This window comes from Canis aureus, chromosome 4, assembly GCF_053574225.1.
Source record: "Canis aureus isolate CA01 chromosome 4, VMU_Caureus_v.1.0, whole genome shotgun sequence".
Classification (NCBI taxonomy): Eukaryota; Metazoa; Chordata; class Mammalia; order Carnivora; family Canidae; genus Canis; species Canis aureus.
In genome coordinates, this window is record NC_135614.1 from 30,051,371 (window position 1) to 30,078,628 (window position 27,258).

Genomic DNA, 27,258 nt, shown 5'->3' on the forward strand with positions numbered 1-27,258 from the left:
GGAGGAGAGATGATTAGATTAGGAGAGGTCTGCTGTAAATAACACACAAGGAGGGCATTTTGTTTCTTTTTAGACTGTCTTTTGTATCATGTTTTATACAACGGAAAAGAGCATAATACAACATCTATGAAATGTTAATGAGGGTTATTCGCTATTTACCTAGGTTGGGGGATTGGAAAAAGCCGGGCTGGACTGGGGGGAGGGGGTGGGGAAGATCCGACTCCGTGCAGATAAGACAGCAGGGAGCCCGCGAGGCTCTGGAGCGGGGCCCACTGGACACTGGGTGTCTGGATGGAGGGGGGAGCGAGCCCCAGGGCCCAGAGGCTGCAGGGCCCGGACGGGAGGTGGAGGTTCCAGGGGGAATGCCGGGGGTGGTGGTGGCTGGGGAACCCTTCCACCCTGAAACCCCGGGCGTGCAAGAGGAGCACACCAAGCCAGAAGTGCCGCCTCTGCCCCCCAGGGGTCATCCTCCCCCCGCCCGGCCACCGTCCTCAGCCCTGGGAAGAGCCACCAGGAGGGAGAAGAACGCAGCCTGATGCCCCGGGGAGGTGGCTCCTGTCTGGGTGGTGACCACGGGGACCGCATCTGGGATCCACCTGGCTCTCGGGTTCTGGCGGTGCAGGTGACTGAGGCCCTCCCTGTCACTCCGGCAGGGAACACCAGGGCACAGCTGTCCCTCCCTAGCTCAAGTGGCACTCTGGGGTGTCTGGGGGAGGGGCACTCTGCAGACCATCCCATGAGAGTGCTCAGAACCTGTTCCTGCCCCCGCAGCCCCACTGTGAGACAGTACCGAGAAAAATCGGCCACCTTAGCCCGGCTTCGATTTCAGGTTCCCAGGCCATGCCTACTTCTTTGGGCCACTTTTCCTTCCCTCTGTTTCCCATCGTGGTCCCCACTTTGTAGCCCCTGAGGCAGTCAGGCCATGCTTCTTGGAAGCTGGGCAGTGAAGGATGGGAAGGATCTCCATAGGGAGAGCAAGAAGGTGGTTGTCCTTCTAGAGAGTAGAGGGGACAACGTGGGTTGTCCACACACCCTTCTGGGCTGTGGGCTGATTTATGTCTTGTATCCCCCCGGCCTCAGGCGGCTGTACTGTGGAAGCCCAGGGTGCTTCCATGTATGTGAAGGGGAACCCCTCCAGTTGTGTGGTGCGCAACCTGGAAGGCTGTACACGGCAGCCTCGCCCGTGCAGGTTACGTGTTGGTGACATGTGCCTAAAACACAGCATATTTGGAATGAATAAATGAATATTGTGTGCGTGGGACTCATTGAGATCGGCTGCAGAAACGAGACCCTTTATTATCTCAGGTGGCTAAAAATCTGGGTCCCATAGGGACCGTCGGCTTCAGGCCTGGCAGGGAGCAGGGGCCTGCGGGAGGTGGACAGAAGGGCTTCACCCCATCTCTGGACTCCGCTTGCCTTTGTGATGGTTTCGTTTTCAGGCCCGCTCTCCCTGAGAGAGGACAGAGGGCCTCCGGCCGTCCCGGGCTTGCCTGCTCCTGGTTTCGGGACCCGGGGAAGTGATTCCAGCGCAAGTCCTGGAGTGAGTCTCCTTGGGCCGCTGAGTCATCTGCCCACCTGTACACCAGTCCCAGAGGTGGGTGTGGGTGGCCTTGGAGGCCTGATGTTAGGACCAGCAGGGCCAGAGCTTGGGGTCTTAGGATGCTGCCCCGGAAGCACGTGGGAGCAAAGAGAAGGTGTTCCCCATGGAAGAGTGAGGTTCTCTCCGCAGAAGCGGAGAGAATGGATTTTGAGCAGGAAAAACAACAGATGTCCCCTTCTGCGGCAGAATGCTTTGGTCAAATAAAATCTTTGTGGGAAGCCAGACATGCAAACCAAATAAAAAATAGGGCTGCTCCAGGGATGCCAGCTTGTAGGAGGATATGTTCTGGGGACTCCTTACTCCCCGAACGTAGCCTGTGCATTTTTAATGCCACATTTTTGCAAACGCTGGTCCCTTATTTGGTGATCTGCGTCCTCCTCTTCCTCACCTGTCCCAGCACCATCGATTTAGTACTAATTCAAAGGCCACTTGCCCACATAGCTGCTCCTGCTCTCTTCCTCCTCGGAGGACTCATAGCACGGCGTTTTCTGAAGGGTATTTCACAGACATTGTTCTTTTGAAATCATCTGAGAAAGCTGCACATTTGGAAAATACTGCACATAATCTTCCTCCTTCTCCTCCTCCTTTTGGAGAGCTGTGAAGCGCATTTACACTTTAAAGGCTCTGAAACGTCCTGCAGGTGCCTGTTTAGCTTTATTCAACTCCGGGTTCTCTCACCCAGGCAGTCCACAGAGCCTGCTTTTCTCTTCACCCAGCCCTGGAGGGTGGGATGCTGGAAGGCGCCACAGAGCAACACCGTGCACAGCAACTGACTGACAGGAGAGGACACGAACGGGCTTCGAGAAGCCTGGCTCTGCTCACCACTGTGGCTGTGCCCATCACTTAACCTCTCTGACCTTGGCATCCCCATCTGTGAAGTGGGGCTACTGCTTCTCCCTTCACTGGGTGACATGAGAATGCATGTGCACGCGGTTTGCACGTGGAAGGGCTGCACATGCCCAAGCTTGGGTTGTTGGTCATGCGTGAGCTCTGTGCTCTGTCTTCTGGTAGGGGAGGGAGAGGGAGGGGACAGGGGTAAGGACCCACAGAAGACCGTCCGTCACAGAGGACGGTGAAGACTTGGACGACAGATCCTGAGGCGGGGTCTTGGCCAGGCACGGTCTCGGTTCCACGTGGACTGGAGGCGCCCGTCACGGATACCGCCTGGGGCCCGTGAGGTTGACGAGACGTGGGGGCCACTCTGGAAAGCATGTCGGGCCCCAGCTGTGGCCGCTGGCACCTTTCCCATTGTGTCTCAGTTTCTTCATCTGTGAAATGGGTGAGGACCCTTATCTGGGTGCCAGGGAGCTCATGGGATCCGATGGCAACGTGGCCTGTGCTGCTCAGATGAAGGCGGCTGGCATCTCCCTCGCACAGTGCGGGGACTTCGTCCGGTGGGAAGAGTATGGGTTTGCAGTTGGGAGGCCTGGTGTCCCTGCTTATCCAGCGAGCAGCTGTGCAGCTTTAGGTAGTTGACCCACCCTCTCTGAACTCCATTTGTCCTCGCTGTCCTGAGCAGATTGCGGGGCCTTCCTCCCAGAGGTGCCGGGTGAGTCGGATGAGAGCCTGCAGAGCCAGGGCCACGGGCCGGCGTGACTAGGAGCCGTCATTTGCCTTGTGTCCCCACCAGTGGGACTGCCCCGAGTAGGCTCTGCTGCGGGGTGGGCAGGGGCTCCCTGGGAAGACGTCATTGTCCCCTGGTTCCATCCAGGTCACATCCTCTGACCACACACTGGAGTACAGAGCCACCCCAGAACCAAGAGGTCCTCGAGGAGGGGCCAGGGCAGCCAACTCCTCAGCCATGTCCCTTACAAAACCTCACAGCGGCAGGCACACCGAGGCACCTCCTTGGTTCTCTGCAGGCCGCAGTGGGGTCCAGCTCCAAGGGATTGCAGAAGGGGGGCAGGGAGGCCGGGGCCTCAGTCTCCCCATCTGCAAACCTGAGGCATTGGACACGACGGCCCACTGCTTCCCCTTCCAGTTCTTATATCTGATGTGGCTCCTCTGGTTCCCAGAGAACCGGGGAGGAGCAGTTTGCTGGACCCTGGGCATTTAAGGCCTGCGATGTGGGGTACTGGGTGTAGTAAAGAGGCCAGACAGGATCCGTTGTCCCGGTGTCTACTGACCCGTGCCCGGAGCAGATTTGACTGCCCTGCAGTGTGAGAGCCCATCAGAAGGCATAGGGGAGTGCTGGGGGCGCAGAGGCCTGAAGCTGGCTGGCAGGGAAGCCTGGGAAGGGCGCAGGTGAGCTGGGTCCTGCAGGAGGGGACGGAGGGCCAGGTGCCAGAGGAAGATGCTCCAAGGCGGAGGGCCCGTGCAGAGGCACAGGGCCATGGCAGGGCCCAGTGTGTATCCTACCCCCCTGCTCGTAGGATCCTAGGGGCTCCTTCCAGGTCCTGCGTCTGTGGCTGAACCACCGTGAAGGAAAATTGGGGGTGGGGGGCGGAAAAGCCGCTCCCCACCTGTGCTGACGGAGTCGTGTGGTGGCTCGGATGGGGGCTCCGGGACCAGCATGTCCGAGGACGAGTCCCAGCCCTGCCACTTCCTAGCTGGGCCCTCATACCATCTCTCTGTGCCTTAGTTTCCCCCGCTGTCGATGGGGGTGGCTGTGGTGTCCAGTCTACAGGACTGAACGAGGTAGCACCTGTAGCACAATAGAGGCAGTTAGTAAGTGCTCAGTAAACACTACCTGCCCTTCCCTCCCTCCCCCCGCCCCCAGTGTAAAAATGAAGGGAAATGAAGGTCAGAGGGAGTATGGGAGCTGTCTCCAGTCATTCGGTATCTGGGACCAAAAGTGCAGCCCAGCCTGCCTCCCCTCTGTCCCCACCTCCTTCCTTTCTTTCCTTTCTCCTGCCCTGCTTCCTTCCTCTCCCCTTCATCCCCCCTGTCTCCAGCCCCCAATACTCACTTCCCCTGAACTGACTCCCCAAGGGCCAGGGCCTGGCTGCACCACCTGTGTTCCCACCAGACCAAGAGCGTCTCTGGAGGCCTGGCACTTCAACTAAACGGCTGGGCTCTGAGCCTCTGGGCCTGAGTTGAGCCCTCAGGGTGATCCTGGGCCCCCCTTCCCTCTGTCCCCACATCCCCCAAGCCTCCCCCACACTCGGAGCCACCCCTGCTGCTGCAGGAAGGACAGCAGAACCTGGGATCTGCCCTTAAGACAAGCAACTTCCAGGCCCGACCCCCACTCTGGTGTGTGTGCATGTGTGTGTGTGCGTGCGTCCGTGATGTCTGCATCGCTGCCCAGACCAATCTATCTCTTCATGCTGAAGTTTTCTAGAGCCAAATTGGAAAAAATTGGAAGTAGTCTGCGTGCTATTCCCCTTGGGTTCCAAATGGGTCTCACAGTTAGGGGAACAAAATATGCTGTTTTAATTTATAATAATAACAATACTAATAATAACTCTTATTATTATTATCATTAACTGCACCAATAATGAGCAATGATCTCATACGCGGGCCGACCGAGTTGCAACGGGTGCACAGAGTGCTTTCCCAGCTGTGGTTTCATTCAAGCTCCTGCCTGCAATCCGAGGAGGCCAGAGGCCCCTGTGACCCCAGCTGGGGCAGGGAGGGGGCGGGCCCAGGACTCCCAGGTTCTGCTTTTCCCACGTCCTCGAGGAGGGATCACATTAGCAACACATTTTTTTTTTTCAGCAGATATGGCCGGGCACCTGCTCGGGGGCAGGCTCTGAGCGTGGCCCGTGGAGAAGAGGGGACCTGCGGGATCACTGGGCTCGGTCAGTTGGTGGACATAGGCCCCTTAGCCATGTAATCTTAGCCTCTGGGCAATAGGGGCCAGTCAGCCCCTCTGGGAGGCCCTCAGCTCAAAAGTTGAAGTCAGTTTGGAGAAGGTCTCAAATGCCATGTTGATGGGTTTGGATTTCCTTGAAGATACCCAATTTCTCTCCACTAGACATTGAAGTGTGTGTGTGTATGCATATGTAGTGTAAGGACAGAGCTCGATGGGTTCTCTCAAACTGAACACACTTGTGTAACCAGCCATCAAGTGAAGAAACCCCCTGCCTGGGTGACCACTGTCTTGACTTCCAACAGCACTTAGTGCTACTTCTTTTTGTATCTTTGGGAGTGGAATCATACACACTGTGTCATCTTTTGTGCCTGCCTTCTTTCATTCAATGTCAGGCCACTGGACTATGACCTTCGAAGGGGAGCAGTTCGCTCTCGTGAACCTGAAACCCTCATGCGGCTCTAGGCTTGTGCATTGCATCTAGCAGGTGCTCAGTCACGACAGCTGAGAAAAGTCATTTGGCAAGAATGGAGAGAGTGTGTCCTCCCTGGCAGGCACGCCCCGAGTTGGGGGATTTGATAATCTTGTGGCAGAGAAGGCCCGGGTTCACATGGGCCTCACCCATTAGTTGGGGCCGTCAACCAGACACCAGTCAACGGTGAAATAGCCATGATGATTTGGTGACTGGGGAGCCTTTTGAAGACAGCAAACCAGGTTGATACACTGGGGGCCACGTCAGCTTGGGGAGTCAAGGAAGGTCACTCTGAGATGCAAAGGCTGGCTTTAGAATTCAGTGACTCCTGGAGCCAGATGTTCAAACATCCCAAGGGAGAATGTGCCCAGGGGAGAGTGTGCCCAGCAGAAAGGACAGCAAGTGCAGGGGGAATTAAACTTCTCTCTCCGTGCGTAGAGCCACCATGCCAAGGCTGATGCACCTGGAGCAAGCCTTTGGGTGAAGATGCCGGGCTCTGTGCACCCTTTTCAGCTCTCTGCATGGTCTGCTGTGTGGACTGTGCTGGTCTTGAAGATGCTGGAGCTTCAGGGGTTATGAGGAATGTCCACTCCTGGGCCTATCCTGGATCCTGGGCTCTGCAGCCCGAGAGCCCGAGGAACCCATTAGACTTAGCCTCTCTCTGCCACTCCAGGCTCAGCTGCCAAATCCAGACAACAGAGCCCCTTACATGGGATTTTGGGCAGAAATCTCAATTTACACTTCATGTGGCTGTTATGGTCAGATTGGAGATCCACAGATACGAGGGGAACACCCCTTGGAATTCAATGAGCACCCCAGATACCTCGTGTGAGGGTCATTAGCTACTTCATTTGCATACTCAGATCAGGGTGGAGACTACAAAAGGGCCACCAGGGCCCTGAAGACGCTTGGACATCCTTTAGTCCTAAGAGCAGGGTCACACAGTGAGTTGGTGACCAGGCCGGAACTAGAATCCTTAATGTGATCACACAGTATATGACGACACAGTTACCCAGTTGCTCAGTCCGAAAATCCTAGGAGCTCTCTGTGACTCTGCTTTCTCTCTTTCATCGTGTCATACCCAGCACAATGTAAGGCTGACGGTTCTTCTCCCTAAATGTACGTGCCATCGGGCTTCTTCTCCCCATTGCCCTGATACCCTCTCAACTGGCTCGTTTCAGGAGCCTCCTCACTGGTGTCCCTGGCCCCGGGTGCCCCCCACCGGAGGCTCTCCTACATCAGGCCACAGTGGTTTTTGGAACATGAAGATGAGATTATGTTGTTCCTTGTTAAAACCCTCCAGTGGCTTTTCTTTGAACTTGGGAGGAAGTCCGGATTCCTTATCATGAAGCCCACCTCCATATCCAACCCCCGATTTCCCACCACATGCCAGCCGCACTGCTGTGTCTGTTCTGAGACACTCAGCTCATCCCCTCCTAGGCTTTTATGCATGTTTTTCCCCTCGCCTTCGCTCACACTCCTCCCAGATCTTGCATGGATGGTTCCTTTTAGTCATGTAGGACAGGACTGGTAAGCTTAGTGGGGGCTGGCTCTGTGTGTGTGCGTGGGTGTGTACTGGGTAAGGGTTGGAGGAGAGTATCCACGGAGGGGAATAGATGACGTGGAGGACACTTAATGCAAAGGAAGTGATGTGAGAGGAGGAGGGGCTTTGGGAATGGAGGGAGCTAGTTCAAATCCACAGTCTGACACTAACCAGCTGTGTGTTCTAGACCAGATGGTTTATCCATCTGGGCCTTAGTTCCTTTTTCTAGAAAAATAAAAATTCCAACCCATCTATCCTTTAGGGCCATTGCAAAGGTGAGTAATCACCCAGGTAGAGGATCTGGTTCAGTGCCTGGCGTAGAGTCAGTATTAAATAAATGGTTACATTTTGATTTCAAATATAAATTAATTGCAAAACAGAGACAATATATGGAATTTAAGAAATGAAACAGAGGAACATAGGGAAAGGGAGGGAAAAATAAAATAAGTTGAAATCAGAGAGGGAGCCAAACCATAAGAGACTCTGAACTCTAGGAAACAAACTTAGGGTCGCTAGAGGGGAGGCGATTGGGGGGATGGGGTAACTGGGGGATGGGCATACAGAGGGCACTTGATATGATAAGCAACTGATGAATAGCTGACCTCTACCTCTGAAACTAATAATATATGTTAATTAACTGAATTTAAGTAAAATAAAATTAAAAAAATAAAAGAGACAATAGCTGGGACTTGGGAGGACTCGTGTTCATGCCACTCACTGGCTGTGTGACCCTATGTAGCCACCTTCCCCCCTCTGATTTCAGGCAGCAACATTCCACAATTTGGGGAAACCATCTTGTTTTCTTCCACAGAACCCTTCTTTTAAAGATTTTATTTATTGATTTTTTTTTTGAGAGAGAGAGAGTGTGTGCATGGTGGTGGGAGGGGCAGACAGAGAGGGAGAGAGAGAATCCCAAGCAGGCTCTCCACTGAGTGTGGCTCAATCTCACAACCCTGAGATCATGACCTGAACTGAAATTAAGTCAGGTGCTTAACTGACTGAGCCACCCAGGCTCCCCTCCCGTTGAACCATTCTGACGAGGGAGGCCAGGACAGCTCTAAATACTATCAGGGAGCCCACAGAAGGTTGAGAGTGGGGTCTCAGACCCGGGTTGGGGGACCTGACACTCTTTGGAGGTGACCAGATGCATATAAAAAGAGCTATTACTTGGGAGCCACCCACTATGAATCATGCAGGATACCAGGAATTTTATATATGTAAACTCAAATCCTTGTGTCAGTCTTCCCAATTAGATGTGCTCACCCTTATTTTACCAGTGAGGAAATGCCAAGAGTTTGTTTATTTACCAGAGGCCATTCAGTAATTGGAAGTAATTGGAAGGGTTGCCATACGACTGACTATGAGGTTTAATTAAAGTCCACTTTCTTTTCAGGGGCCACCGTACGGAAATGCCCCCTGAAGCCGTGCTTTCCAGTATAGTAGCTACTAGCCGGATGTGGCTAGTCACATTTATATATATATATATTTTTTTTCACATTTATATTAACTAAAATGAAATAAAATTGAAAATTTAGTTCCTTGGTCTCCTTAGCCACATTTCAAGTGCTCGGCAGCCACAGGTAGCTAGTGGCTACCATACTGGAAGTTGCATATACTGAGTAATTCTATCAACACAGAAAGTTCTTTTGGATGGTGGTGCCCCAAACAGCAGCAAGCCACATCTATGGGAGGCCATACCCTTGTCTGGGAAGTTAAATGACACTGGTGTTTGGACATACTGGGCACCAATTAGGGTGCTCAGGGACAAGCAACACTCACCAAGGGGTAGGGAAACAAGGTTGCCTTTGGAGGTGCAGCAATGACTGCCTTTCCATCCTACCTCCTTCTCTGGTCTGCAGTGCTTTTTGGAGCACTGGACTAGCACCTATTAAACCCCTTGCTCCTTTGAGTGTGGTTCACCAACCAATGACATCGACACACCTGGAAGCTTACTGCCCCAGACCTGCTGAATGAAGATCTGCATTTTAGTGAGAGACCCAGGTGATTCCAGTGCATGCTACATTCGAGAAGCCCCAGGCTATACCACACTCTGCAACTTTTACTATTGTATTCAATGTCGACCCTTCCGGAAGAGTCTTCTAAGCCCTACAAAATCCATGTGTTAGATCCATCCAGTCTGTCATGAGGCTCTTGTATGGAAGCATCTTCTTTAGAGATGCAGCATGGATCAGTTTTTATTTCTTTTAGGTTGTACATGTCTAAGGTCAAAACTAGCAGGACCTTTAGAGATAATCTAGCCCCAACTGCTCATCTTGTAGATGGAGAAACTGAAGCCCAGGGGAGGAAAGCAGCTTATCAAAAATCATACACAGCGTCAGAGCTTAAACCAACATGAGATGGCAGGGCATTTCAGCTAAATATGGTCTCGCCAATAAGAAGAGCACAAAGCTCTAGTGGGAGGACCTTTGCCAAACGTGATGAGTGCTTATTATTGTCTCAACCCTGTCCGTGGGTATTGTTTATTGGGCACTCACTGTGTTCTAGATGCTTTTAAAAGCATTTGACCATGTTATTTCATTGGGTCCTCACAGCAATTCTATGATGTAGGCACTGTTATACCTTCTTTTCAAAGATGAAGATGCTGTGGCACAGCAAAGTTGAGGAACGCACCCAACGTCACACAGGCAGTGCACAGAGGAACCAGAATTCAATCCTCTGCATTCAGCCTGACTGCCCATGCTCTCCCTTCTCCTGAACTCTGACTATGTAAAGAATTCACACGTGAAGTGGTTTCTTGGACACCTGAGGCTACACAAGGCGAGGAAAAAGCTATCGTGGACACTCATTCAGTGTAGGTCCATTCCTATGATGGTTACAGTGGATCACCCACCCCCCCGACATCCCACGTGGAAGGGAAGATTAGAATTGCAAAGTCACTCATTTTAAGACGCACACAATGAATGCCAGTAATTCTACTGTATCACCCAGTGCAGACATGTTTAAAGAAATGAACTAGGTAGCAGGACAGATTGCTCAAGTCAGAATAAGATGCAGGCTTCCTGAATTCAAGCAAATGACATACAGCTGACATGCTGGTCATTACTATAATTCCAGTGTAGTTGGAGAAGCATTCTCCACTGAGAGAGAATCTTATGGAGCATGTAGGCTTTCACTTTTGCTCATTCTGGATCTCTTGTCTCTTGGTTTCTGTCTTTTTCTCTCTCTCTTGATATAGATAAATCATATATAGAGAGATAGATAGATATGATACACAGACATTAACTGTGTACTTATACATATACTAACATGTTAATAATATATTTTCTAATTTTTCATTGAAAGAGTAATGCAAATGGTCTCGAAGAGTATACAGTGAAAAGTAGTCTCCCTTTTGCCCTTGATCTCCAAACGTTCTTCTCAACAGGCAACAGTTCTCATAAAATTCTTGGATATATTTTCAGACATAATTCATGCATGTGGTTATGAAAATAAACAGCATGACTTACTAAAATAAATAATGTTTTATAAGAACATATATAATCTCTTTAATAAAAAATGACATAAAATCTTATAATTTTCACAATAGCAATAAAACTATAAAATATCTAGAATTTGACCTAAAAATATTGCACAAGGGCTTAATGGAGAAAAAATTTAAAACTCCATCAGAGTTTTAATGAAAACTTGAACAGTTATATATGTAAACCATACTCATGGATTGGACAGCTTTATACCTATGTTAATAATCTTTACATAATTCCACACATGCAGTGCAACTCCAAATAAAAAAAATACTCATCCCCAAATTCTGTGGAATTGATAACTTCATTTAAAAATTTATATGTTAGAGGGCAGCCTGGGTGGCTCAGCGGTTTAGCGCCGCCTTCAGCTCAGGTCGTGATCCTGGAGACCCGGGATCGAGTCCCATGTGGGGCTCCCTTCGTGGGGCCTGCTTCTCCCTCTGCCTGTGTCTCTGCCTTTCTCCCTCGCTCGCGCTTTTTCTGTGTCTCGTGAATAAATAAAATCTTTAAAAAAAAATTTATATGTTAGAGTTTAGGTACACAAAAAACTAAGTCAATTTTGAACACTCAAAGAGGAGGAATCTACACTACCATGGATTGGATAGGCATATCACGATGCTATAGTAATAAGAAGAGAGATGTGAATGAGAACAGCAATAGAACAGAGACAAGAGCTGAGTAACAGAGCCATGCATATGGAAATGATCTTTGATAAAGATACTCACAAATTAGGTGGGAGATTTTTGTCTATTAGGTGACTGTGGAAAAAAATTATTCATTATGTGTAGGAAAATAAAATTGAATATCTCACAACATAAAAAGGTGAATTCAAAATGGGTTAAAGACCTCAATGTTAAAGATAAAATATAAGCATATGGATGAAAATACAGAGAAATATCTTTGTATATTTTGAGGTGGGAAGGATGTTTTGAACAAGACCAGAAAAGCACAACCACAAAGAGGAAAAATGCATGCATATGGCAAGATCAAAATTAAGGATTTCTTTTTTTAAAGTTAATTTTTTTAAAGATTTTATTTATTCATGAGAGCACACAGAGAGAGGCAGAGACACAGGGAGAAGGAGAAGGAGACTCCATGCAGGGAGCCCAATGTGGGACTCGATCCTAGGACTCCAGCTGAACTGAAGGCAGGTGTGCTTAACCGTTGAGCCACCCAGATGTCCCAAAGATTTCTTTTTGTTTTTCTTTTTTTTAGGATTTCTATTCAATAAAGGTCACCATAGAAAAAATTGATACCTGACAAGAAATCAATATTAAGGAGATAAGGGGAAATCCTTACAAGTCACAGAGAAAAAGACGGGAAATCTGAGAGGGAAAAAAATGGGCAAGGGCTATGAATAGGCAATCCACAAAAGGAGAAACCCAAGGGACAAAGATGTGTACATCACTCCAAACAGTGCAATACATATTTGAACAAGGTATGATTTTCCCCATGTTAGCTGGCCAAACAGTCAAAAGCTGGGTAACATGAAGTTTGGCCAAAGATATAGTCAGTGGGGACCCCTAATTCACTGTTCCGAGAAATGTGAATGGAGAACAGTAATAATTTCCTTGGTAATAGGGAAATTCAGCGTCCAGATACCTCATGATCTTGAATCTTCTGAAGTTTTTCTGGTCCCAGAAGCTGTTCATTGCTGCTTGTTTATGAGGGGGCTGGGGAAGCTATTTAGGGTTCCACCACCAGGGCAATAAATAGATTGACTGGGAAATTCTATGCAGCATTTGGAAACAATGAACTAAATGTACATAAAGCAACATGAACAGATCCTTAAAAGATAGTATCAAGTGAACAAAAATTAAAAGAATGAAATATCTAGCATGCTAACTCTTATGTAAAGTACGCACAATCACAACATTCATAACCTAAGGGATAGGGATGCATCAAAGGTATTGAAGTGTTCCTGCTATGGGAAGGGAATGGGAGAGAAATCATGGATGGAAAAATAATGAAACAAGAGAAGGTCCAGGCCAATGGGGAGACTCTGTCCTGAACCAAGGAGTGTGATAAACTCAAATCTCTGCCTCTGAAGAACAAGAAATCAATTAATAGGTGAATAATTTATTTTATTCTTTTATTTAAACATAATTACATTTATATATGAGTTGAGTTGTATTTGCTTTGTTTGTTGTTACATATCATTAGTAATGAAACCTTCTTTAATTTTGAGTTTGCAGTAGTTTTTTTTATAGTTAGAAAACTTTTTCTCCAAGTCTCAGAAATTGTCTTATGCCTTTGGAAGACTTCTTAGGCTCAAAGCACTGGGCCTCTACTTTTGGATGGCATGACTGTGTACATAGTATTTGATTTTATGGTTTATTACAATATATTTAGTAGTCAAATTTTGGGAGGATATTTGGATGATTGGTAATGTTCTTTTTTTCTTTAAACAATAGTGCAACGAACATCCTTATATATTCAGCTTTGAACAACGTGTAACAGTAGGTTAAATTCCTAAAAGAAGCAATGCTAAAGTGATATATATATACATACTTAATTTGAACAATTTGAGATTGTCAAATTGCCCTTGCACCAATTTATACTCTCACCCTTGCAAATACAGTTTCTGTATTATGGGACCTTTTAATGTTTTTCTATACTGATAGATGAAAAATTTAATCCATGATTTTAAATTTTATTGACTTAATTATAATGGCTTTGCATAATTTTCTCATGTGATCATAGTGATCTCATATGAACATTCATGTTACTGTTGGTGGTTGGTCTCTTTCTTATTAACTCATGTGCTCTTTATTTATTAGGAATATTAGTTCTATTCCATATGTTCTATAAATCTAAAGCTAGCTAGATATATCCCTCCATGTATGTTTTCATACTGTATCTATATCTAGATCACTTATGTTTTATATACAATATAACTTGTACATAGAACTTTCGTGGTTTTATCTTTTAGCTTAATCTATCTAGAGTTTGCTTTTGGTTAAGAAGTAAAGTAGGTATCCAGAAATTTTATGTTTTCTTATATTTAGCAATTGCCCTAATATTACTTACCCAATTACTTTCATTTTTCCACTGAATTAGAATGTCATATTTACTACACATACTAAATTACTCTTTGGAGGCTTTCTAAAAATTGGAATTTTAATTTTTTTCATTGATCTGTCTCTTTGTCAATGTGCCAATATCTAATACTTAATCACTCTAAGTTGATGGGATAATTGGATTAGTTCTTTCTTAGCATTACCATTTTCATAATTTTTGTGCATCCTGTTGCAAGTTTGTTTTTCCATAAGTAATTTTTATTTATTTATTTTATTTATTTTTTATTTTAAAGATTTTATTTATTTATTCATGAGACACACACAGAGAGAGGCAGAGATATAGGCAGAGGGAGAAGCAGGCTCCCTACAGGGAACCCAATATGGGACTCGATCCTGGGACTCCAGGATCACACCCTGGGCCAAGGGCAAACACTCAACCACTGAGCCACCAGGCATCCCCATAAGTAATTTTTAAATCATTGTCTAGCTTAAGAAATGTGAGGACATGCAGGCAGGAGAATGGCTTGCCATGGGGAACTGGAGCCCAAACTGGACAAGAAGCAGGGGAGGTGGTGGTCAAAGTAAGGGATTGGTTATTTACTATGGGTGGGGGGGGGGGAATGGGTCAAAGAAGTGATACGAAAGCCAGGTTTCTGACGATGGAGAAGGGAATTGCAAGTATAGGAATGGAGAAAACCAGAAAGCATCTTGTGATGTTGGACCGGGAATAAAGGAATTGCTGTGAACTTTTCTAGATCTGTACCTATAGAAATAAACATAAGTGTAAATGTATGTGTAGTGTGCATATGCTAGCTCTGGTCACTGAAAGGACCTCAGAGCAGTGACATTACAACAGCAATGAGCACACCCATTTGAATTAGTTCCCTGTTGCTGCTGTAACAAGCTATCACACACTTAGTAGTTTTAAACAACTCATCTGTTATCTTACAATTATGGAGGTTGGACCTGAAATGGGTCTCATAGGATTCAAAACCAAGATGTTGGAAGGTCTAAAACATCAGTTCATTCTGGAGGCTCTAGTGAAGAATCATTTCCTTGCCTTGTCCAACTTCCACATGCTGCCCACGTTCCTTGGCTCATGGCTCCTTCCATCATCAGTGCCAATAATTGCATCATTCTGACCTCTGCTTTCATCCTCACTTCTCTTTCTCTGACTCTGAATCTCCTGCTGCCCTCTTTCACTTATAAAGATTCTTGTGATTACTTTTAGGGACTGCCTGGTCTGGAATACCCACCCGCATCTCATTATCCTTAATCACATCTGCAAAGTTCCTTTTCCATGTAAGGTAGTATATTCACAAGTTCTGAGGATTAGGGCAAGGACATCCTTGTGCACCAATATTCTGCCTCCAATACCATTCTCCACTAAAGAAATTAGAGGTCCTTACAGAAATGGCTGATTCCAGGGCCAGAGCATCTTGTGCCAGAGAGTAAGAAAGGGTTCAAAGAAGGATGGGGAAGCCCATCATTCTAAAGAGCAAGAAAGCCAGCTTGAGGAGGCTCTCAAAGGCCAAAATAAATTATAGTTACAGATTATAAACCATTGAATAAAATAAGAATCCGTGAATCCATACAGATATAAATAAATTATTGAATGAATGTAAACTTTCATGAGGAATGGAATATTTATATAGTGTCAAAGTACCTCCCCTCAAAATATGTATTAGTCACAAAGAGGAAAGAAGTAGTTTTACTCTGGGAAAGCCTAGAGACACCACCTTAATCAAGTGATCAAAGTGAACATCATCAGTAATGGGACACATTGAAATTATGTGCCATGTGATAAGATGCAATAAGAAAACAACATTGCTTCTGGAATATTCATAAGTAAGATGCCTAATTTAAATCTAATTATGAAGAAATAGCAGACAAACCAAAATTGAGATATATTCTTTTTTTAAAAAAAGAAGGCCTATAGAGGATCCCTGGGTGGCTCAGCAGTTTAGTGCCTGCCTTTGGCCCAGGGCTTGATCCTGGAGTCCTGGGATCGAGTCCCACATTGGGCTCCCTTCATGGAGCCTGCTTCTCCCTCTGCCTGTGTCTCTGCCTCTCTCTCTCTCTCTCTGTGTCTCTCATGAATAAATAAATAAAATCTTAAAAAATTTTTTTTAAAAAAGGTGGCCTATAATCCTTTAGAATTCAAGGTCATACAAGCTAAGTAAAGGCTAAGAAACAATGCCATAATAAAAGACACTAACAAAACATGACAATTACTTTGACTATAAAGGATATTTTTGGAACAAATGGTAAGCTTGAAGGGGACCTGAGGATTAGATGGTAGCAATGTAAAATGTTAATTTTACACAGTGGCACTACTGTGGTTATTACAAGAATAATACATAAGAATATTAAGAATATAAGAACATAAGAATAAAAGACACTAAAGTATTCAAGGGTCATAAGAATTTATCTTGGCAAATTATTTTGGCAGTTTATGTTGGCGATTTATTTTCAAATGGTTAAAATAAGAGTTTTTTGTAGGGTACTTTTAACTCTTTGAAAATTTATAATTGTATCAAAAATAAAAATATATACAATAAAAGTCACAGAGTCTAGTTGGGAAAAAAAATCATGGTCATTTTAAGTTGGGTTTGTGTTAAATTTATAGATTATAGGAAGATTATAGGAAAGATTATAGGATTATTTCCTGTAGATTATAGGAAATTTATAGATTATAGGACATTGACCTTTTTAGAATACTGCATTTATAATTAACTAAACGGATCTATATATTTCCATTTGTCAGACCTTTTTCCCTGTTATTTTCTATTTTAAAGCTTTCTTTCTTTCTTTTTTTCCCAATATTTTATTTATTCATTCATGAGAGACACACAGAGAGAGGCAGAGACACAGGCAGAGGGAGAAGCAGGCTCCCTGTGGTCCCTCAGGACCATGCCCTGAGCCAAGGGCAGATGCTCAACCATTGAGCCACCCGGGCGTCCCTATTTTAAAGATTTCCTTATATGGATCTTTAACATTGCTTATTGTGTTTATTCCTTCATATGTTAATTTTTACTGTTCCAAATATGGGATCTGTATTTCATTACATTTTCTAAGTGTTTGTTGATTATATATATGATGCCTGCTAATTTGGCATATTAACTTTGTAACCATTTTCCAGATTCTCTTATTCTTTCTAATAGTTTTTCAGTTCTTTTGCGATCCCCAGATAAGGAAGGGAAGGATATTATCTACAAAAAGGCAAGTTTTTACCTCTTCTTTCCAATTTTTACATCTTATATATTTCTCTAATAAAGTTTCAATGCATAGTTACTTCTGCAGCGATATTAAGTAATATAATAATCTTGGGAACCTTTACCTTCTTTACAACTTTACACAGTTTAGTGCTGAATTTTGACTTTTATATAGAGAAAATATTCCTATTTTATCAAGAGTTTTTTTTTTTAACACTTGGATGCTCTCTTTGTAATATTCTTTATTGTTCCATCTGTGAGAATAAACTTGTTTTTTCTCTCCCTTATTTTTTATTATGGTAAATTTGAACAATCCTTGCATTCCTGCCATGATTATTGTTTTGCCATGTTGTATTATACTTTTAGTGTACTGCTAGATTTTGTTAGTTTCGACAGGATATTAGTAATTTTATAACAAAATTCATAACTAGGTTTGGTCTGGTATTTGTCTTATGCCACTTTGATTACATATTATTCTAATGGATGAAGCATTTTGGAGCAGTTGAAGTAGCAATGGGATTATCTTCCAGGCAGGATGGGATAGCGTATGGCAAGCCACAGTCTCATCAAGAACAATAAACACGGGACACCTGGGTTTCTCAGCGGTTGAGCATCTGCCTTTGGCTTAGGGCATGGTCCTGGGGTCTTGGGATAGAGTCCTGCATTGGGCTCCCCACAAGGAACATGCTTCTCCCTCTGACTGTGTCTCTGCCTCTCTCTCTGTGCCTCTCATGAATAAATAAATAAAATATTTTTTAAAAAAGGACAACAAACATGGCTGAAAAATAAAGAAATCATTTATTTGAAGATATGAGAGGATACTGAGACAACAAAAACCAGAGAAGTTGAAGCTCAGAGAAGGGATAAGTGTGCTTTTCAGGAAAAGTGTGCTGATTCTTTTCAGCCCTTTCTACAGCAGCAGGATTTGCTGATTCTGGGTACAGACAGAGGCTGATAATCTAGACTTTATACAGGTAGCAGGATGCTACTGAAAGTGTACACATCAAGAGATCTTTTGGCAGAGACTTTGGAGGAGGCTCAAGTACTTGACTAGTTTTTACTTCAAGCAGCTTACTAAACTCTGGAATTTAATGGAGAAGAGTGCTAAGAACTCAGGTAGAAAGTTAGACAAAGCAACAGAGCTTTTGCCAGTCTTGCAACACAAAGAGTTTGAGGCCCATCAGGTAGGTCCCAGTTGAGAACCATGGTGTGATATAATAAAAAAAAAAATCTATATTTGATCTTTGCCTCCCTGACACAGAGCTCCTAAAGCCCTTGGAACTTCCTTAGAGATAACAATGCTTTTTGTTTCCTAATGAGATGATTGGTGACCAGCCAGGAGCTCCTAAAAAACTTCAGAAAAGACCAAGTTTTGATTGGAAGGCTGGGGCTTTCATCTCTACCCACCCCCAGATCTCCATTTGAGGGTGGTGAACACATGAAGTCCTGTTAAGGTGGCATGCTGGGGAGGGCAGGGATGCTCCAAAGCCCACCCTCGCCCCATACTTTGCCCTATGCATCTCTTCCGTTTGGCTGTCCCTGAGATGCATCCTTTATCATAAATAAGAAAATGTAGGTAAAATGTTTTCCTGAGTTCTGTGAGTCATTCTAACGAATTATTGAATCTGGAGGAGGGGGCTGTAAGAATCCCCAAATTCATAGGCCTTGGTCAGAAGTACTGGGACTTGTTACATGTCTGAAGTGAGGGCATTTTGTGGGTATGAGCCCTTTATCCTCTGGGATGTGCAGCAACTGCAGGTCGTGCTAGAATTGAATTAAATCACTGGAGACTCAGTTGGTGTTGGAGAATCAGATCATTGGTGTTGGAAAAGATACCACATCTTTGGTATCAGGGAGAAAAGTCTCTCTTACAGGGAACTAACTATTCCTAAGGAACAAAGGCAGACTAGAGGCAGATGGAGCCAAACTAGAGCTGGAATCCAGCCTTCACCCTGGACTAAAGTAAGTGATCAGTCACTATTCTATTGTTTTTTTTTTTTTTATTCTATTGTTTATTGGAAGAAAGATGGAGGTCTCTCAGGCAAAACTAATCTACCACGTGAGAAATCGAGAGAGGTTACCCCTGGGGAAGTGAGAGATTAAAAGGGATACAAAACAACTCTTGATTGCAGGCTTGTGAGTTTGAGCCCCATGTTGGGTGTAGAGATTACTTAAAAGTGAAATCTTAAAAAAAATAAAAGGGCACAAAACAACTCTTGATTGCAGGCTTGTGAGTTTGAGCCCCATGTTGGGTGTAGAGATTACTTAAAAGTGAAATCTTAAAAAAAATAAAAGGCCAACTTCTGGAAGATATAGTCGTATAATGTTTTCTGAACTGGGTGCAAGTTACACAGATAAATTCAGTGTGCAAAATCATCAAGCTGGACAGTTAGCAGTTGTACCTTTTCCCCTTAGTATTCTTCAGAAAAAGTGCACATTAAAAGAAAATTCCTGTCCCAGTTCTGCCAAGATAAAGTAGCCCCATTCCTCCCAGGCCTTCCCTCTTACAACTAAAATATTGTTGCCATGACACAACAAACAAGCATGGAACTACTCTGGCAGGTGAAAGGGGAAAGGATCTATGGGATTTGATGAATGATATGGTAGAGGGTTCTTCGGGTTCCCTTGTTGCCTCTTGTACATCCCAGTCAGGATGCCACAGGAGCCTCCAACCCTGAACCATCAATAGGCATAGATCAAAGACAAACAAACAAAAAAACCAAACCAAAACAAAAAAACCTCTCCAAAGAAAATGGCTACCTTTACCCAGAGGACTGGCGAAAGGCTGACCTAACAACAGAACACCCTTTAGCAATGCCCATTTTACTCCCACTGAATGCCAAAGGGAAAACCATACCTACCCACAACTGTTCTAGCAGAACTGAGCCAGAAATTGAGCTTCCATACTCTGCCCAGCCCTCAGCCCCTGCTCTGTGTACCCCCTCTACTTCACTGAAGCAGACAGCATCCTGCTCCCCACTCTGGTGGAACCAAGCAGAGAGGTAGCCTTCCATTTCTCTCCAGCAGAACCAGATGGTGCTTCCATTTCCCTGCTGGGATGTTGTTGACTGGCTGAGTGGGGAACTGGTCTTCCAGATCCTGACTGGTGGAAGCAATCAGTCTTCCAACCCCCCCCAGAGACTCTGAGGTCCAGTGAGGAGCTGAGTTTCCATCTCTACTCAGAATACAAGGAGAAATGAGATAGTGGTAGGTAGGCAGGGCCAGTTGGCACTTCCATTTTTGCCTTCCTCTCCCCTGGTGTTATGGTGTCAGCAGGGCCCTGCAGGGGGTAGCTAAGCTTCCTCTCCTAGCCTGCCATAATACCATGGTATGAGTCAGCCCTTCCTTTCCTGATCCTTGGTGGCAATGGGACCCAGCAGGAAGCTGAACACACACATGCCCACCTATCTCTCTGCTGCACCTCAACAGGTGGGATTGCTTGCTGAAAAATGATGAATAGGATAAAGAGACTCATAAGATAATATCCAAAATGTTCAGGATACATTAAAAAAATCACTCACATACCAAAAACCAGGAAAGCCACACGATGGATGAGAACAGGCAATCAACACCGAAATGATCAGATGTTGGAATTATCCTACAAGGACTTTGAAGCAGTCATTATAAAAACGCTTCAACAAACAATTATGAATTCCCTTAAAGCAAATGAAAAAAATAGAAAATCTCAGTAGATAAATAGAACTTATAAAAAAGAACCAAGTGGAAATCATAAAAGTGAAAAATACAACAACAAATAAAAACTCACAGGGATGGGCTCAGTAATGGAGTGGAAATGACAGACGATGGAATCTGAGAACTTGAGAATAGTTCAATAGAATTTACCTAATCTGATCAACAGAGAGAAAATAGACTGAAAAAAAAAAAGTAACAGAATCTCAGGAACTTGGATGATGGTATCAGAAGAATCAATATTTGTATCACTGGAATCCTAGAAAAGAGAGACAAGGCCTGAAAAAAAAAAAAGGAAAAGAAAAGAAAGGAAAACCTCAAAGAAGGCTGAAGACTTTCAAAATTTGGTGAAAAACATAAACCTTGGATTCAAGAAGCAGAATGAATCCCAAATAGGAGAAGCCCAAAGAAGAATATAACAAGATACATCATAATTAAACTTCTGAAAACTACAAAGAAAAAAAATCTTGAAAATATACAGAAAGAAACAATCTGTAGGGGATCGCTGATTTGAATGACAGAGGATTTCTCATCTCAAATCAATGGAGGCCAGAAGAGGACAACATTTTTCAAGTACTAAAAGAAAAGAGTTGCCATTGGTAGCTTCTATATCCAGAGAAGGTGTCCTTTAGGAATGAATGGGGAAATAAAAAGGTTCTCAGATGAAGGAAAATGAAAAGAATTTTTGCTAGTAAGCCTATTCTTAAAGAATGGCTGAACTCTGGGAAACGAACTAGGGGTGGTAGAAGGGGAGGAGGGCGGGGGGTGGGAGTGAATGGGTGACGGGCACTGGGGGTTATTCTGTATGTTAGTAAATTGAACACCAATAAAAAATAAATTAAAAAAAAAAAAAAAAGAATGGCTGAAAGAACTTTCCTAAACAAAGAAGTGAAAATAGAAGTGTTAGAAGTTCAGAAAAGAAAGACGAATATTACAAAGAATAAAAATAGGAGTAAATATGACAGACTATCTTACTTCTCCTGAGTTTCTTAAATCATAGTTGATGTTTGAAGCAAAAATTATGATGCCATCTGATGTGGTGCTCAATGTATATAGAAGAAACACTCACAAAAATGCATTTAAAGGTAGAGAAGGCAAATGGACCTAAATGTAAGTAAGTTTTCTGAATTTCATTCCAAGTAGTATAAAGTCAATACAAATAGATTATGATAAGCTATGCATGTATATTGTAATACCTAGAGCAACCATGAAAATAAATATAAAATGTGATATACTAAAAATTATAAATAAATCAAGATGGAATTAAAGGTGTTTAAATAATCTACAGGAAGGTGGTAAAAGTAAAACAGAGTTTAGAAACTGAAGAAACAAAAAAATTAATAAAATAGCAGACTTGGACTCTATATTATATTAGTAATTATCTTAAATACAAATGTTCTAAATATACTAATTAAAGATAAATTGGAGGATTTAATCCATAGAGCAGATTAAAAAACATGACTGAAAATAAAGAATTAAAAAGGTATATCATAAAAACATTGATTAAAAAAACAGCTCTGGCTATATTAATATCAGATAAAGTATTTTAGAACAATGGAAATTATTACAAAGATGAATATTAAATAAAAATAAAAGGATCAGTCCACTGGCAAGACATAACAATGCTAAGAGTGTACGCACCAAACAAGTGAGCCTCAAAATACAGGAGAAGCTAATAGAGCTGAAAGGAGAAATAGATAAATCCACAATTATAATTGGAACTCCAACATCCCGCTCTTAGCAACTTATAGAACTACTAGAGAGCAAAGAAGTAAGAATGTAAAGGAACTCAGCAACATAACCAATAAGATCTACATGACATATATAGAATGCTCCACACAACAGAAGAAAACACAATTTTTTCAAGCATGCACGGAATTCATGAGGGCAGACCATATCCTGGGACATAAAGCAAACTTCAACACATTTAAAATAATTGAAATTGTAGAATATGATCTCTGACCAGAATGCAATCTTATTAGAAAGAAAATTTTTTTTACTACAAATTATTTGCAAATATTTACTTTTCTGGTGTAAGTCATTTCAAAAACATCTCAAGAGAAACTTTTTTTACCTAATGTGAAAGAATAATATAATTTATAAAAAAATAAATATTTATTTCCACATAGAAGAAGACAGATGCTTCCCTGGGTTTGGAGTCAGCAATGTGATTCATAGCTAGTATCAATCTTAGAGCAGCAGTGACATCTCCCTGCTTTTGGGTCTCACTTTGGTCTCTCAGAGAACTAAAGGACAGGTCTTGAAGGACTTAAGTTCTGTATTCTTCCAGGAACACATGGACCAACCTGATATGAAGGCCTAATGTATCGCTATAGTAATCAAGACAGTGTGATATTGGAGGAATTGACCCAAAGATCAACAGAATAGAAAACCCAGAAATAAACAGACAAGCATGCACAACTGATTATTAATAAAGGATCAGAAGCAATTCAATGCAGCAAGTAGCCATTTCAACAAATGGTGTTAGAACATCCATAGGCAAAAAAAAAAAAAAAATCTCGACCTAAATCTTGCACCTTATACAAAACTTAAATTATGGACTTAAATGTAAAACATAAGCTATAAAACTTACAGAAAAACACGAAGAAGAAGATTTTCAGGATCTAGGGCTAGGAAACAGGTTCTAGACTTGACACCGAAGGCATGATCCCTAAAAGGAAAAATCAATAAATTGAACCATATCAAAATTAAAAGTGTTTGCTTTGTGAACGACCTCTTTAAGTATTGAAAAGACAAGCTAAGGACCTGGAGAAAATATTTCCAGATTACGTATCTGTGGCCTTATCTTTAGAATATATGAAGAATTCTTAAAATCAACCGTAAAAGAACTCAATCCAATTAGAAAATGGGTGAAAGACATGAACAGACATTTCACTGAAGAGGATAGACAGATTGTGAATAAGTTCATGGGAAGATGTTCAACATCATTGACCACTGGGGAATGTAAAGTAAACCCAAATGAGGTATCACTACACACCTATCAGAAAACTAAAAATGAAAAATGGGGGACTCCTGGGTGACTTAGCAGTTGAGTGCCTCCCTTTCACCCACGGCGTGATCCTGGAGTCCCAGGATGGAGTCCCACATTGGGCTCCCTGCATAGAGCTTGCTTCTCCCTCTGCCTGTGTCTCTGCCTCTCTCTCTCTCTCTCTCTCTCTGTCTCTCATGAATAAATAAATAAAAATCTTTAAAAAAAAAGAAAATGAAAAGTGGTAATGGACACCAGATACCAGTGAGGCTGAGAAGGAACTGGGTTACTTATCTATTGCTGCTGGTAATGCAAAATGGTATAGCTGCTCTGGAATGTATCTTGACAATTTCTTATAAAACTAAGCATTCAAGGACTGAACAAACAATTGTACTCTTGGACATGTATTCCAGAGAAATAAAAACATGTGCTTACACAGAAGCTGGACACAAATGTTTGTAGCAGATTTATTCACTATTATTCAATACCAGAAGTAATCTAGATATTCTTTAATGGCTGAATGGTTAAACAAGCTTTGGTATACCCATACAATGAAACATTACTTGGAAATATAAAGAAATAAGTAATTAATACATGTAACAATTTTGATGAATCTCCAGAGAACTATGGCTGAGTGAAAAAAAAAAAGACAATGTAAAAAGTTATAGACTGCATGATTTCATTTATATAACATTCCTGAAATGATAAAATTACAGACATGGAGAAGAGATTAATGGTTGTTAGGAGTTAGGGAAGGACTAGAGGTAAAAGGGAAGTGGGTCTGTTCATGAAAGGGCAACATGAAGGATCTTTCTGGTGATGGAAATGTTATGTATCTTGTTATGTATTGATTGTATCACCATCAATATCCTGGCTGTGATATGATATTATAATTTTATAAGATGTTATCATTGGGAGAAACTGGGCAAAGGGGAATGGAATCTTTAGTATTGTTTCTTATAACTTGTGAATCTACAATCATCTCATAAAAATTTAATTTAAAAATAAGTGAGAACACAGAAACAAAGAATGAGTTAAAAAGTCAAAAAAAATTTCTTGGGAAACTTCTGGGACTTTGAAGAGTGAAGTAATAGTTCTATGACATTTAGCCCAATTTATTCTCTGGTAATTGTTCTCATTATACACTTTATGACTATATACATTGTATTTTAGATAGCAAATTATTTGGTAACATAGATTTCCAAATTTACTTTTCAGGATTGACTTATTAATCTCGATGGTTTGTCTACTTTTCTTTATATCTGTGATTGTCTCCATTTTCATTTCTACTTTGTGTATGTATGATTTCACCCCTATTTCCTTTATTAATTTGGCTACCTTTTCTTTTCTAAGATTTTATTTATTTATTTATTTGAGACAGAGAGAGAGAGCATGTGGGGTAGGGGCAGAGGGAGAAGTAGACTCCCTGCTGAGTGGGAGCTCAACATAGAACTCCATCCCAGGACCCTGAGATCATGATCTGAGGTGAAGCAGACATGTAACCAACTGAGCCACACAGGCACCTCTGGCTAGCTTTTTTTTTTTTTTTTTCAAGAAAACTAGCTTTTTTTTTCCTCCCAGAATTTGCTTTTGTTTTGTTTTTTAAAGATTTTATTTATTTATTCATGAGAGACACACAGAAAGAGGCAGAGACATAGGCAGAGGGAGAAGCAGGCTTCCTGTGGGGAGCCTGATGTGGGACTGGATCCCTGCATTGGGATCATGCCCTGAGGAAGGCAGACTTCAACGGCCGAGCCACCCAGGCATCCTTAAGAACCTGCTTTTGAATGTACTAATTCCTCTGTCTCTTATTTTCTAATTGATTAATTTGTGCTTTTATCCTAATTCCTTTCTTCTGCTTTTCCTATGCCTAATATTTTATTCTTTGCATAACTTTTAAATTGAGTTATTTGCATGTGTTCTTATTTAGTACAATAGATCAAGGCCGTAAAGTTTCTTCTAAGCTCTATTTTAGCTGTACCCATGGATTATCATTGACAGTGTGTGTATTATTGCTCTTTCCTAGATACTCATTTTAACTGTTTTTGTTTGGATCACAGGTGTTCAGAAGACGATCAGTCACATCCTTGGTTTATGGCACACTCTTATTGGTCCATGCATGGCCCTTTTCTGTTTTGTATTTATTTGTTCAATATTTGTTTGCTTTTAATAATAAAGATCTATGAGCCTGTGACACAGTAAAAAACTAGAACTTTTATAACAACTCATATCCACCTTTGGGATCTTGCCATGCTCTTCCTCTTTTTCCTTTCATTTCAACTAGGCATCATTATAAATCTTGGGCCACTCCATTTTTGCTTCCCTGCTTGTTTTTTACAGCAGTTTTTTTTGAGATGTAATTCACATACTATACAGTTCACCAATTTAAAATGTACAATTCAATGCTTTTTTACATATTTGGAGTTGTGCAATCATAACCAAAATTTTGGAGTATTTTTGTCACCCACGTCCATCAGCAGCCACTCCCAGCTCTCCCCTGCTTCCAGGCTCTGGCAACAACTAATTTACTTCCTGTCTCTAAGGATTTGCTTGTTTTGAACATTTCATGTAAATACAAAAATATAAAATACAGAATGTGGCCTTTTATAACCGGCTTCTTTGACTTAGCATAATGTTTCCAAGGTTCAGCCATAGGATGGTGTGTGTCATACATACTTCATTTCTTTCTATGGCCAGATAGTATTCCATTATATGGATCTATTACATTTTATTTATCCATTCATAAGTTGATGGGGATTTAACTTGTTTACATTTTTTTGCTATTACGAATAATGCTGTCATGGCCATTCATACACAAGTTTTCGTGGGGACATATGTTTTCATTTTGCTTGGGTCTATATCTAAGAGTGGAGTCACTGAGCAATCCTATGTTCAACGTCTTACAGATCTGTCAAACGGTGTCCCAAAGTGGCAGCACTGTTACACATTGTCTCTAGCAATGTATGAAGGTTCAAATTTCTCCAGATCTTCACCAACACTTAGTTTCTGTCTTTTCATTGTAGCCATCTTAGTAGACGTGAAGTATTTTATTGTGTTTATGTATTGTATTATCTTAATGACTAATGATTTTGAGCATTTTTTTCATGTGCTTATCTCCCTTCTGTTAAGATCTTTTGCTCATTTTTTAGTTGGGTTATTTATTATTAATTTTTTTATTATTGAGTTGTAAGAATTCAACTTTTCTGGATACAGGTCCCTAATCAACTGTAGGATTTGAAAATATTTTCCCTTCTTCTGTCTTTCTACTTTCTGAATGTTATCATTTGCATCACAGCACACAGCAGCTTGTAATTTTGATATAAAGTTCTATATATCTATTTTTTCTTTTGTTGGTTGTGCATCTAGTATTCTATCTAAAGAAAAAAAAATCCTTGCCTAGCCCAAGGTCATGATTTGCTCTGTTTTCTCCTAAGAGTTTAATAGTTTTAGCTCTTATATTTATGCCCATGATTCATTTTGAGTTAATATTTATGTA

General features: G+C 42.5%; 1 protein-coding gene and 1 long non-coding RNA gene across 2 annotated transcripts in view; both read left to right on the forward strand.

The window, feature by feature from the left end:
* Nucleotides 1–27,258, forward strand: part of RPS24 (ribosomal protein S24) — a 402,261-nt gene that overhangs the window by 371,476 nt on the left and 3,527 nt on the right. The gene's annotated exons all lie outside the window — the stretch shown is intronic.
* The window catches only part of LOC144312425 (uncharacterized), a 58,746-nt gene that overhangs the window by 27,973 nt on the left and 3,515 nt on the right, over nt 1–27,258 (forward strand). The window lies entirely within an intron of this gene.